This window comes from Arachis hypogaea, chromosome 1 (genome assembly GCF_003086295.3).
Source record: "Arachis hypogaea cultivar Tifrunner chromosome 1, arahy.Tifrunner.gnm2.J5K5, whole genome shotgun sequence".
Taxonomy (NCBI): domain Eukaryota; kingdom Viridiplantae; phylum Streptophyta; class Magnoliopsida; order Fabales; family Fabaceae; genus Arachis; species Arachis hypogaea.
In genome coordinates, this window is record NC_092036.1 from 69268289 (window position 1) to 69279807 (window position 11519).

The window sequence follows — 11519 nt, forward strand, 5'->3', positions numbered from 1 at the left end:
AGGAGGCTGGCCATTCGACCATGCCTAGACCTTCATCACTTATGTATTTTCAACGGTAGAGTTTCTACACACCATAGATTAAGGTGTAGAGCTCTGCTGTTCCTCGAGTATTAATGCAAAGTACTATTGTTCTTCTATTCAATTCATGCTTATTCTTATTCTAAGATATTCGCTGCACTTTAACATGATGAATGTGATGATCCGTGACACTCATCATCATTCTCACCTATGAACGCGCGACTGACAACCACTTTCGTTCTACCATAGAACGAGCGTGTATCTCTTAACCTCCATTCCGAAAGATCGGAGTCTTCGTGGTATAAGCTAGAATTATTGGCGGCCATTCCTAAGATCCGGAAAGTCTAAACCTTGTCTGTGGTATTTCGAGTAAGATCTGAGATGGGATGACTATGACAAGCTTTAAACTAGCGAGTGTTGGCCGTAGTGACAGATGCAAAAGAATCACTGGATTCTATTCCAACATGATCGAGAACCGACAAATGATTAGCCGTGCTGTGACAGAGTATTTGAACCATTTTCACTGAGAGAATGGGAAGTAGCCATTGACAACGGTGACACCCTACATACAGCTTGCCATGGAAAGGGGTAAGAATGATTGGATGAAAGCAGTAGGAAAGCAGAGATTCAGAAGGAAGACAATATCTTCATGCGCTTATTTGAAATTCCCACCAATGAATTACATAAGTATCTATATCTCTATTTTATGCTTTATTTAGTTTTATATTCGAAAACCATTATAACCATTATAATCTGCCTGACTGAGATTTACAAGATGACCATGGCTTGCTTCATACCAACAATCTCCGTGGGATCGACCCTTACTCACGTAAGTTTATTACTTGGACGACCCAGTGCACTTGCTGGTTAGTTGTGCAAAGTTGTGAAAATGAGTGATATTACAATTGTACGTACCAAGTTATTGGCGCCGTTGCTGGGGATTGTTTGAGTTTGGACAACTGACGGTTCATCCTGTTGCTCAGATTAGGTAATTTTCTTCTTGTTTCAACTTTTATTTTGTTTTCAAAAAGTTTTTAAAAATCTTTCAAAATTTTTTATTGGTTTGCATTTTTCCAAAATTAATTTTCAAAAAATCCAAAAAAATTATAAAATCATAATAATAAAAAATATTTTGTGTTTCTTGTTTGAGTCTAGAGTCAAGTTTTAAGTTTGGTGTCAATTGCATGTTTTTAAAAATATTGTGCATTTTTCGAAAAAATCATGCATGGTGTTCTTTATGATCTTCAAGTTGTTCTTTATAAGTCTTATTGTTTGATCTTCATATTTTCTTGTTTTGTGTCTTTTGTTGTTCTTCATATGCATTTTTGCATTCATAGTGTCTAAACATAAAAAATTTCTAAGTTTGGTGTCTTGCATGTTTTTCTTTTCTTGAAAATTTTCAAAAATAAGTTCTTGATGTTCATCATGATTTTTAAAGTGTTCTTGGTATTCATCTTGACATTCGTAGTGTTCTTGCATGCATCATTGGTTTTGATCCAAAATTTTCATGTTGTGGGTCATATTTGTGTTTTTCTCTCTCCTCATTAAAAATTCAAAAAAATAAAAAAATATCTTTTCCTTATTTCTCTCAAAAATTTGAAATCTTTGGGTTGACTTAGTCAAAAATTTTTAAAATAAGTTGTTTCTTGTTAGTCAAGTCAAGATTTCAATTTTAAAAATCTTATCTTTTCAAAATCTTTTTCAGAAATCAAATCTTTTTCAATTTTTTATTTATTTTCGAAATTTTTTTTAAAAATTGTTTTTCAAAATCTTTTTCTTAACTTTATTTCATAATTTTCAAAAACTTTACTAACAATTAATGTGATCGATTCGAAAATTTGAAGTTTGTTACTTTCTTGTTAAGAAAGGTTCAATCTTTAATTTCTAGAATCATATCTTTTAGTTTCTTGTTAGTTAAGTCATCAAATTTAAAAATCAAATCTTTTTCAATCATATCTTTTCAAATCATATCTTTTTCAAAATCAATTTCAAAATCTTTTCTAACTTCCTACCTTTTCAAAATTGGTTTTCAAATCTTTTTCAACTAACTAATTGACTTTTTGTTTGTTTTTATTATTTCTTATCTTTTTCAAAAACACCTAACTATTTTCCTCTCTCTAATTTTCGAAAATCACCTCCCTCTTTTTCAAAATTCTTTTAATTAACTAATTGTTTCAAATTTTAATTTTAATTTTATTTCTTCTTTTAATTTTCGAAAATCACTAACCATTTTTCAAAAAACAATTTTTGAAAATTATCTCCCTCTCATCTCTTTCTATTTATTTTATTTACTTATTAAACACTTTTCTTCATCTAAAAATTCGAACCCTCTCTTCTCTTCTGTGTTTGAATTTTTCTCCTTTTCTACTCTTTTCTTCTTCTACTCACATAAAGGAATCTCTATACTGTGACATAGAGAATTCCTCTTCTTTTTTTATTTTCTTCTTTTTCATATGAGCAGGAGCAAGGACAAGGACATTCTTGTTGAAGCAGATCCTGAACCTGAAAAGACTCTGAAGAAGAAGCTAAGAGAAGCTAAAGCACAATAATCCATAGAAAACCTTACAGAGAATCTCGAAAAAGAAAGAGATATGGCCGAACCCAATAACAATGGTGGAGGCGCAAAGAGGATACTTGGTGATTATACTACACCTACTTCCAATTTTTATGAAAGAAGCATCTCAATCCCTGCCATTGGAGCAAACAATTTTGAGCTGAAGCCTCAACTAGTTGCTCTAATGCAACAGAACTGCAAGTTTCATGGACTTCCATCAGAAGATCCCTATTAGGTTTTAACTGAGTTCTTGCAGATCTGTGATACTGTTAAGACTAATGGAGTATATCCTAAAGTCTATAGGTTCATGCTTTTCCCTTTTGCTGTAAGAGACAGAGCTAGAACATGGTTGGACTCACAACCTAAAGATAGCCTGGACTCTTGGGATAAGCTGGTCACGGCCTCTTGGCCAAGTTCTTTCCTCCTTAAAAGCTGATCAAGCTTAGAGTGGATGTTCAGACCTTCAAGCAAAAAGATGGTGAATCCCTCTATGAAGCTTGGGAAAGATACAAGCAGTTGACCAAAAAGTGTCCTTCTGACATGCTTTCAGAGTGGACCATTTTGGATATATTCTATGATGGTGTATCTGAGTTCTCTAAGATGTCACTGGACCATTCTGCAAGTGGATCCATTCACCTAAAGAAAATGCCTGTAGAAGCTCAAGAACTCATTGACATGGTTGCAAATAACCAATTCATGTACACCTCTGAGAGGAATCCTGTGAGTAATGGGACGCCTCAGAGGAAGGGAGTTCTTGAAATTGATGCTCTGAACAAAATATTGACTCAGCAAGTCAACATGATTTCTCAAAGTCTGAATGGATTACAAAATGCATCCAACAGTACTAAAGAGGCATCTTCTAAAGAAGAAGCTTATGATCCTGAGAACCCTGCAATGGCAGAGGTGAATTACATGGGTGAAGCCTATGGAAACACCTATAATCCCTTATGGAGAAATCATCCAAATTTTTCATGGAAATATCAACAAAAGCCCCAACAAGTATTTAATAATGGTGGAAGAAACAGGCTTAGCAATAGCAAGCCTTTTCCATCACCTTCACAGCAACAGACAGAGAATTATGAGCAGAGTCCATCTAGCTTAGCAAACATAGTCTCTGATCTATCTAAGGCCACTTTAAGTTTCATGAATGAAACAAGGTCCTTCATTAGAAACTTGGAGGCACAAGTGGGTCAGCTGAGTAAGAAAATCACTGAAACTCCTCCTAGTACACTCCCAAGCAATACAGAAGAGAATCCAAAAAGAGAGTACAAGGCCATTGATATAATCAAAATGGCCGAATCCAAAGAGGAAAGGGAGGACGTGAACCCCAATGAGGAAGACCTCTTGGGACGTCTCCCAGACAGAAAGGAGTTCCCTATTGAGGACCTAAAGGAATCTGAGGCTCATATAGAGACCATAGAGATTCCATTAAACTTCCTTCTGCCATTCATGAGCTCTGAGAACTATTCTTCCTCTGAAGAAGATGAAGATGTAATTGAAGAGCAAGTTGCTCAATATCTAGTAGCCATCATGAAGTTGGATGCCAAGTTGTTTGGTAATAAGACTTGGAAAGATGAACCTCCCTTGCTTATTAGTGAACTAAATACATGGGTTCAGTAAACTTTACCTCAAAAGAAACAAAATCCTGGTAAATTCTTAATACCCTGTACCATAGGCACCATGACCTTTGAGAAGGCTCTGTGTGACCTGGGGTCAGGTATAAATCTTATGCCACTCTCTGTAATGGAGAAACTGGGGATCTTTGAGGTATAAGCTGCAATAATCTAATTAGAGATGGCAGACAAGTCAATAAAATAAGCTTATGGATTGGTAGAGGACGTGTCAGTGAAGGTTAAAGGCCTTTACATCCCTGCTGATTTCATAATCCTAGACACTGGGAAGGATGAGGATGAATGCATCATCCTTGGAAGACCCTTCCTAGCCACAGCAGGAGCTGTGATTGATGTTGACAGAGGAGAGCTAGTCCTTCAATTGAATGGGGACTACCTTGTGTTTAAAACTCAAGGATCTTCCTCTGCAACCATGGAGAGGAAGCATGAAAAGCTTCTCTCAATACAGAGTCAAACAAAGCCCCCACAATCAAACTCTAAGTTTGGTGTTGGGAGGCCACAACCAAACTCTAAGTTTAGTGTTGAGAAGCCCCCACATTCAAACTCTAAGTTTGGTGTTGGGAGGCCCTCATCATGCTCTGAACATCTATGAAGTTCCATGAGAGCTCACTGTCAAGCTATTAACATTAAAGAAGCGCTTATTGGGAGACAACCCAATTTTTATTTATCTATATTTCTATTGTTCTTTTATGTTTTATTAGGTTTATGATAATGTAGAGTCACAAAACAATTAAAAAAATTAAAACAGAATCAAAAACAGAAGAAGAAAAAGCACACCCTGGAGGAAGAGCTGTTTGGCATTTAAACGCCAGAAACAAGCATTTGTCTAGCGTTTAACGCTAGAAACAAGCACCAAGCTGGTGTTTAACACCAAAAACAAGCATCAGGCTAGCATAAAACCCAGAAACAGGCTACATTTGGGCGTTTAACGCCAGAAACAAGCTACAGTCTGGCGTTAAACGCCCGAATTGCATATAGAGGGCATTTTACATGCCTAAAAGGTGCAGGGATGAGAAATCATTGACACCTCAAGATCTGTGGACCCCACAGGATCACCTCAGGATCTGTGGACCCTACAAGATCCCCATTACCCCTTCACCAATCACATCCATCCATTCTTCCCCATAAACCCCACCTACCTTCAAATTCAAAATCTCTTTCCCACCCAAACCCACCCTAAACAACTGAACCCATACCCCTCTCCCTCCATTATATAAACCCCTCCATCCTTCTTCATTTTCACACAACACTACCCTCTCTTCTCCACTTAGCTGAAACCCACACCTCTCTCCCTCTCCTCCATATATTCTTCTTCTTCTTCTATTCTTTCTTTTTTTGCTCGAGGGCGAGCAACATTCTAAGTTTGGTGTGGTAAAAGCATAGCTTTTTTTTGTTTTTCCATAACCATTGATGGCACCTAAGGCCAGAGAAACCTCAAAAAAGAAGAAAGGGAAGACAATTGATTCCACCTCTGAGTCATGGGAGATGGAGAGATTCATCTCAAAAGCCCATTAAGACCACTTCTATGAAGTTGTGGCCAAGAAAATGGTGATCCCTGAGGTACCTTTTAAGCTCAAAAAGGGTAAATACCCGGAGATTCGACAAGAAATTAGAAGAAGAGGATGAGAAGTTCTTTCCAATCCCATTCAACAAGTCAGAATCTTAATGGTTCAAGAGTTCTATGCAAACGCATGGATCACTAGGAACCATGATCAAAGCATGAACCCAAACCCAAAGAATTGGCTTACAATGGTTCAGGGTAAATGCTTAGATTTCAGTCCGGAGAACGTAAATGCTTAGATTTCATCCAACGCTCCATCATCCCCACTAGCAACCGATCCGAAGTAACTGTGGATCGGGCCATCATGATCCAAAGCATCATGATTGGAGAGGAGGTAGAGGTTCATGAAGTCATCCCTCTAGAAATCTACAAAGTAGCCGAAAAGCCCTCTACCTTGGCAAGGCTAGCTTTTCCTCATCTCATTTGCCATCTATGCAACTTAGCTAGAGTTGTCATAGAAGGAGACATCCTCATTGAAGAGGACAAGTCCATCACTAAGAAGAGGATGGAGCAAACAAGAGAACCCATTTATGGATCTCAAGAGACGCATGAGGAAGCTCATCATCAAGAATTCCCTGAGATATATCAAGGGGTGCATTTTCCTCCAAACAACTATTGGGAACAACTCAACAATTCTCTAGAAGGATTGAGTCATGACATGAACCAATTAAGGGTGGAACCCCAAGAACACTCCATCATTCTCAAAGAGATTAGAGAAGATCAAAGAGCTTTGAGGGGGGAGCAACAAAGGCAAGAAAGAGACATAGAGGAGCTCAAGGACACCATTGGGCCTTTAAGAAAAAGGCGCCACCATCACTAAGGTGGACTCATTCCTTAACTTCCTTGTTCTTATCTCTCTGTTTTTCGATTTTTGAACTTCATGTTTGTCTATGTTTGTGCCTTTATTACATGATAGTACTTAGTAACTATGTCTTAAGGCTATGAATAGTTCCATGAATCCTTCACCTTTCTTAAATGAAAAATGTTTTTAATACAAAAGAACAAGAAGTACATGAGTTTCGAATTTATCCTTAAAAAAAATTAGTTTAATTATATTGATGTGGTGACAATACTTTTTATTTTCTGAATGAATGCTTGAACAGTGCATATTTTTTATCTTGTTGTTTATGAATGTTAAAATTGTTAGCTCTTGAAAGAATAATGAAAAAGAGAAATGTTATTGATAATCTGAAAAATCATAAAATTGATTCTTGAAGCAAGAAAAAGAAGTGAATAACAAAAGCTTGCGAAAAAAAAATGGCGAAAAAAAAGAAAAAGCAAGCAGAAAAAGGCAATAGCCCTTAAAACCAAAAGGCAAGGGTAAAAAGGATCCAAGGCTTTGAGCATCAATGGATAAGAGGGCCCAAGGAAATAAAATCCAGGCCTAAGCGGCTAAATCCAGCTGTCCCTAACCATGTGCTTGTGGCATGTAGGTCTAAGTGAAAAGCTTGAGACTGAGTGGTTAAAGTCGTGATCTAAAGCAAAAAATTTTGCTTAAGAGCTCTGGACACCTCTAACTGGGGACTTTAGCAAAGCTGAGTCACAATCTGAAAATGTTCACCCAGTCATGTGTATATGGCATTTATGTATCCGGTGGTAATACTGGAAAACAAAGTGCTTAGGGCCATGGCCAAGGCTCATAAAAGTAGCTGTGTTCAAGAATCAACATACATAACTAGGAGAATCAATAAACACTATCTGAACTCTGAGCTCCTATAGATGCCAATCATTCTGAACTTCAAAGGAAAAAGTGAGATGCCAAAACTGTTAAGAAGCAAAATGCTACAAGTCCCGCTCATCTAATTAGAACTAATATTCATTGATATTTTGAGATTTATAGTATATTCTCTTATTTTTATCCTATTTGATTTTTAGTTTCTTGGGGACAAGCAACAATTTAAGTTTGGTGTTGTGATGAGCGGATTATTTTTGGCATTGTTTTTAGGTAGTTTTTAGTAGGATCTAGCTACTTTTAGGGATGTTTTTATTTGTTTTTACGCAAAATTCACATTTCTGGACTTTACTATGAGTTTGTGTATTTTCTGTGATTTCAGGTATTTTCTGGCTGAAATTGAGGGACTTGAGTAAAAATCTGATAGGAGGCTGACAAAGGACTGCTGATGCTGTTGGATTCTGACCTCCCTGCACTCGAGATGGATTTTCTGGAGCTATAGAATATCAAATGGCGCGATCTCAATTGCGTTGGAAAGTAGGCATCCAGGGCTTTCCAGCAATATATAATAGTCTATACTTTATTCGAGTTTAGATGACGCAAACCGGCGTTCAACGCCAGTTCCATGTTGCATTCTCAAGTAAAACGCCATAAACACGTCACAAACCAGAGTTAAACACCAAAAATACATTACAACTTGGCGTTTAACCCCAAGAGAAGCCTCTGCACGTGTAAAGCACAATCTCAGCCCAAGCACACAAAAAAGTGGGCCCCGAAAGTGGATTTCTGCACTTAGACTTATTTCTGTAAACCTTAGTAGCTAGTTTAGTATAAATAGAACTTTTTACTATTGTACTAAGCATCTTTTGATCGGGTCTTTTTCCCGATTTTTCAATTTCATATGCCATTTGGGGAGGCTGGCCATTCGGCCATGCCTAGCCTTTCATCACTTATGTATTTTCAACAGTGGAGTTTCTACACACCATAGATTAAGGTGTGGAGCTCTGCTTTTCCTTGAGTATTAATGCAAAGTACTATTGTTGTTCTATTCAATTCATGCTTATTCTTATTCTAAAGTATTCACTGCACTTCAACATGATGAATGTGATGATTCGTGACACTCATCATCATTCTCACCTATGAACGCGTGACTGACAACCACTTCTGTTCTACCTTAGAACGAGCGTGTATCTCTTAGCCTCCATTCCGAAAGATCGGAGTCTTCGTGGTACAAGCTAGAATTTTTGGCAGCCATTCCTAAGATCCAGAAAGTCTAAACCTTGTCTGTGGTATTCCAAGTAGGATCTGAGATGGGATGATTGTGACGAGCTTCAAACTCGCGAGTGTTGGGCGTAGTGATAGACGCAAAAGAATCACTGGATTCTATTCCAACATGATCGAGAACCGACAGACGATTAGCCGTGATGTGATAGAGCATTTGGACCATTTTCACTGAGAGGATGGGAAGTAGCCATTGACAACGGTGACGCGCTACATACAGCTTGCCATGGAAAGGGGTAAGAATGATTGGATGAAAGCAGTAGGAAAGCAGAGATTTAGAAGGAACATAGTATCTTCATGCGCTTATCTGAAATTCTCACCAATGAATTACATAAGTATCTCTATCTCTATTTTATGCTTTATTTAGTTTTATATTCGAAAACCATCACTACAAGAAAAATACCCATTTAGCCACACTTTTTTTAGGCTACATTTGAAAAGCGTAGCCTATTCATAGAATAGGCTACGCTTTTTTCTGTGTTGCTTTTTTATAAGAGAAAAGGATACACAAATGCAGCATCATTTAAAAAGCGTAGCCTTAGGTATTAAAGATATCACTTATAAAGCGTAGCCGTAGGTTGATATCTATAAGTTCACTTTTCGTATCAAAGGAGACGCTTTTAAAGGATAACCTATTTGTTAAGTTTTGGGTGTATTTTAAAAGTGATGCCTAATGTCTCTAGAGCCAAAAACTTAACACTTAGTAATTTTTTCCTTGTTTTTCCTAAAAGCAAAATGATGAGTGTTGACCTCAACACTTAGTAAAACTTAGCAAACTTCTTGAGTCTCAGTCACCTTCGATAGCTCAGTCACCTTCATCCTCGTAAACCCTCGATAGCTCACCATTGTCGCCCCCCCACTCACTCTCTTCACTCTCGCCATTGACCCTCTCACTCTCGGTCTCGCCATTGACCCTCTCACTCTCGCCATTGACCCTCTCACTACAAGTGGAAACCCTCTCACGCTCGCCATTGAGAGTCGTCGCCTCCCACTCACGACTCACCTGCACTACTCTCCACATTGACCGTCGTCACTCCTCTTCGCCATCGCTTGCATTGATTGTCGCTGTGCCGCCCTCACCATCGTCGCTGTGTGGCCCTCACCATCATCGCTGTGCCGCTCTCACCATCGTCATCTCTGTGTTTCTCATCATCGTCTTCGCTGTGCTCATATCATTGAATAGGTATGTATTGATTTTTATTTTCTTTTGAAATTGATCAGTGGCTTAGGGTTCCTATTTTAGGGGTTTTAATTTGGGGCTTTTAATCTCTGAAATATGGGTTTGTGAACTGTAATTTGATAACATGCATGTTGTTGTTGATGAAGATGTGTGGTATTTTAGGGTTTGTGAACTGTGATTTAATATACAGCTTGTCTATTTTCTCTGAATCCAAATGCAGCGTTAATAAGCTTTTGTTTCTGTGATTTCTCAATGAATAAGTTGGCTTCCATTTCTCTGTTTTCAGCTTCGTATTTTCAGCTTCCTGTTTCTAATAGAGTTCTTGCAGTTTGAACGGTTTCTTGGTTAGCCAGAAACAGAAATGGTGTGAAGAATGTAAAGAATGAAAAGAAGATAAAGAGTAGAGAAGAAGTAGAAGAGGAAGAAGAAAAGTGAGTTGAATTGTAAATTGAATTGAAAGAAAGAAATCTGATTAACATGAAAACCAATCATATACAATCCTGTTTATGTAGCCATATCAGGTGAGCCTTCAACAAAGGCAATAACCTTGTAAATACCAATAAATATAAAAAGACTATGTTATTTAAGCTATAATATATATAATTAAAATTAATAATTAAAATTTATTAAAATATTGATATACTGATATATTTAAAAGCTTTTTTAAATTAATAATTAATACAGAACATAGTATAAGAAATTAATAATATTAATAATAACAATTCCTGTTTTGTACAGAAGTGATACAAAGAGTTTGTGGACTTTGTTAAGGAAATTTCTTATTCCTTGCTAGTTTTATGGTATCTTCATCATAATAAATATTATCTCAGGTGCTTCTCAGCAATAACCCCAAAGAGAGTTTAATTTGTCTTCTGCAACTTCTTCATCTTTTTCAAGCTCAAGATTTTCTACTTCAGGTATGAATTGGGTTTAGGATGCCTCAGTTGTAGAAATCTGATTGTTTGACATCTCCATTGTAATTCTTATGGTAATTCTTTTCTGAGACTGAAGTTGATTTCCTGAATAGGTGAATGATTTAATGTGTTATGTGTGTAATATTGAAACATTTTTTGTTTTGAAAGTTTTTGTACTTGATTAAATGTTTCTCTTTGATACTTTTTTTCTTTTAAACTGTTAGTGCGGTAATTGGCTTTTTGCTAGAACCTGTGGTTTAAAATTGATTGTGTTTGATTTTTTTTATTTGTTATTTATTTATTTTTTTGCTGAACTCTGTTTGTTCTGTGAGTTATTGGCATGAGGGTTTGTGCTAGGTTTGAAAAAATTGTTATGACATGAACTTTGTTGTGATAGTTCAATATAAACCTCATGTGGAGCACAATGCAAGAATGTTGTAAGTGGCTAATTAATTTCCACCATTGAGTTGAGTTAGCTCTAATGATTCTTGAAATGATGGTCTATTCCTACATTTCATGCTGGTCTATCACTATCTTTGAGGAGCATTCTCACTACTAGGGTATGACTTGATTACTAGAAGAGTTGATACAGTTCAAATATGTCTAGTTTGATTGGACCAGAATTTTTTTATGTGTGTGTTTAGATCAGGGATGATCTTATTGTTGTTGATTCTTTTGTTGTTGGTAGTACTGTCTTTTAAGTTGTGG

General features: G+C 36.8%; 1 non-coding gene across 1 annotated transcript; it reads right to left on the reverse strand.

Annotated features, from left to right (window-relative positions):
- Positions 1 to 3010: 3010 nt before the first annotated feature.
- Positions 3011 to 3118, reverse strand: LOC112716069 (small nucleolar RNA R71). Its single transcript, XR_003160147.1, has one exon. It is a non-coding gene; the product is annotated as a small nucleolar RNA R71 (small nucleolar RNA).
- Positions 3119 to 11519: the final 8401 nt, after the last annotated feature.